Raw genomic sequence first — 3,090 nt, forward strand, 5'->3', positions numbered from 1 at the left:
ACATATATTAGATAGCTATGATATTTTGTTTGAGACAAAAAGTTATTTATTTCACTCATTAATGAATTTATTTATTTATTTTTTCTATAACATTTATAAGTTTTTATGTGTTAAGTATTGGTATATTTTTTTATCAACATTTGAATTTTTTAATATTTACAAATAGATCAATTAATTACAATACATAGTAAAAATATGTTGAAAAATTGGACTCTATGTTCACGATAGAGGGTGATCGACTATTGGACCCTGCTGAACTATTGGGTCCTCTCCCCTACAACCCTTAATTTCGGGAGTCTTGAGTCATTTTGGGGGTCTTGAGTCAAGGCAATAAAAACAGCCAATTCCGTTGATCTTTGTGCCACTTGAGTTTTATTTGGATTTGGCAGATTGGTAACGCGGTTGAAGATGAGGACGAAGCGCAACTCTGCGGCCTTTTCAAAAGTTTGCAGAGATACGTTGCTCCTCTTGTTCTTCCTAATGATTTTCCCGTCAGTCTTATGTGAATACCGATGGTCAGTCTGCAACAATGCCTCAACTTTCATAGAGGGGAGTTCATACAACACAAACTTGGATCGAGTAATCGCTGATGTGTCTCGCAATGCACCTCAGAGTTCTGGTTTCAACACCTCTTCCCGTGGCCAGTCTCCCAACAAAGCCTATGGCTTGCTCCAGTGTATCGGCAATGTATCCACAGCGAAATGCGCAAATTGTTCCGTGCAAGCAGATAACATCACTCAAGAACTCTGCACCACCGACGTAGGTGCGTCGGTGTGGATGGATGACTGCTTTCTTCGTTATGACAACTCCAATTTCATTTCAACGCTAGATACCGATTTCTATCTGCTGGAGAACACGCAGAATGTCACAAGAATAAATCTGGTAGCTTCTAAGGGCATAACCTTCGGTCTTTTATCAGATCTGATTGATAAAGGCTGTCTTCCGGGAAGTATGGGGTTGGCCTCAGGAAAAAGTGAATATTCTTCTACAGTGGGTGATGAAAAGCCTTCAGGCGAGGTGTACCGTCTAGTTCAGTGTTGGAGAGACATATCGGTCAAGGGCTGTAGAAAGTGCTTGTCGCAGGCAATGGCAGAGCTTGAGAGTTGTTGCTATGAGAGAAAAGGTGGCCAGGCCATGTCAGGGAGCTGCACGCTGAGATATGAGATTTACCCCTTTTTTGATTCGCCTACGCCTCCTCCGCAGGCATCCATTTCCATAACCCGCGGGAGTCCTAGTTCTGAACCTTCCCCTCTAAGATCAAGCTGTAAGATTCTAATCCATAATTTCCTTCTTTTTGTAATTCTATTTTTTCTCTCTGTTATATGGTTTTATATGGATATTTTAGAACAACAATTAAAATGATGCCTTGCAGACAAGTCATCGAGAAGGTTGCCCATTATATTAGGGTTCAGTATAGGTTCTATAGCCATTTTTGCTGGCTGTTCCTTGGCAATACGAAGCAAATTCAAATCTGCAGTTTCGAGGAAGCAAATAACCCTAGTGAGCCAGAGTGAAGGTGATACCGCAGATTTATTTAGTATTTTACGAGGTTTTATCTTTAGAATGTTGAGCACAATGGATGAAAGTATAACTTTACCTGTTTCTGTTTGATACGAAGATGTCGTAGAAAGGAGGCTTTTTAAGAGAGAGCAAATTTTATTCACCTGAGAAAGTTTGATAGAAGCGACAGAGGATTTTAGTGACGGCAACAAGCTTGGAGAGGGAGGTTTTGGCCCAGTTTATAAGTTATGCGTATAGTTATCCTTGCACGAAATTATAATTTGTGGGATCTGATAAACTAACAACAATCTTTCATTGAACCGATGTGTGCTTGTTTAAATTCTCAGGGAACTACCAAAGATGGAAAGCATATAGCAGTGAAAAAGCTTTCTGCGAGGTCTGCACAGGGGAAAAGGGAATTTATGAAAGAAGTGGAACTTGTGGCGAATATTCAACACAGAAATCTAGTTAATTTGCTTGGATGTTGTGTCGAAAGAAGCCAAAGGTTGCTTGTCTATGAGTATTTGCCAAACAAAAGCCTCGACACTTTTCTCTTTGGTGAGTCAACCATGAATGGTCTCTTCCTACCAGAACAAATTGTGTTCAAATTATTACGGACGAACATTTCATATTTACTTTGCATTTTGAAATGGAAACACAGACCCATTAAAGCGCAGAGAACTGGATTGGCAAAAGCGATTTAATATCATAGTTGGAATTGCTCGCGGCCTTCTTTATCTTCACGAGGATTCACAGCTTCGAATAATTCACAGAGACATCAAGGCAAACAACATTTTGCTTGATGAGCAACTGAATCCTAAGATAGTGGAGTTTGGTTTAGCAAGACTCTTCTCTGACAACGAAACCGAGATGCAATCAAAAGTTGCAGGAACCTAGTAAGTATAAATCAATCATTTTTACCTTTTCTTTTTTGTTTGTCATGGCTCGAAAAGGGAGATGATCCTGGGCTGGGCTTTTATATACCATAAGAAGATCATAATGCAAACAAACGCTGGATATAAGAATTTTTGAATGCCTGCAGTGGCTACATGGCTCCGGAATATGCAATGGGAGGGCAACTATCTGTAAAAGTCGATGTTTATAGTTTTGGAGTTGTGCTTCTGGAGATTGTAAGCAGAAGAAAAAAAAACAGACATGAATCTTTCGAAAGAAAAGCATAACTATACCCTATTAGAATGGGTAAGTAAGAAATTGAATTTCTCCCAATTAAGTATTTATTGACTAGATGAAAGAGTGAATATTTGTGAATGGTAATGATTTATACAGGCATGAAGACTATTCAAAGGAGGACATATACTGAAGATTGTTGATATTGAGCTTGTGGGAAGTTGTCTAGAGGAGCAAGCGATAAGGTGCATCCATATTGGACTTCTGTGTACACAGGCTGATCCAGATGTTCGTCCAATAATGTCTAGTATTGTTACAATGATAACCACCAATTCTGTACTGTTACCAGATCCAACAAAACCTGCGTTCGTAAGCATGAGCACTCAGAGTCCGAATGTCAGTTTCATCTCTGCAATTTCTTCACGGAATGAAACCTCTATGAGCAACATGGAACCTAGATAA

At 39.4% G+C, this 3,090-nt stretch overlaps 1 pseudogene; it reads left to right on the forward strand.

Moving 5' to 3' along the window:
* Nucleotides 1–408: 408 nt before the first annotated feature.
* LOC149563163 (cysteine-rich receptor-like protein kinase 10) lies at nt 409–3,090 on the forward strand (annotated as a pseudogene).

This window comes from Cupressus sempervirens, chromosome 4 (assembly GCF_028749045.1).
Source record: "Cupressus sempervirens isolate cs-2001-9-10 chromosome 4, ASM2874904v1, whole genome shotgun sequence".
Lineage (NCBI taxonomy): Eukaryota > Viridiplantae > Streptophyta > Pinopsida > Cupressales > Cupressaceae > Cupressus > Cupressus sempervirens.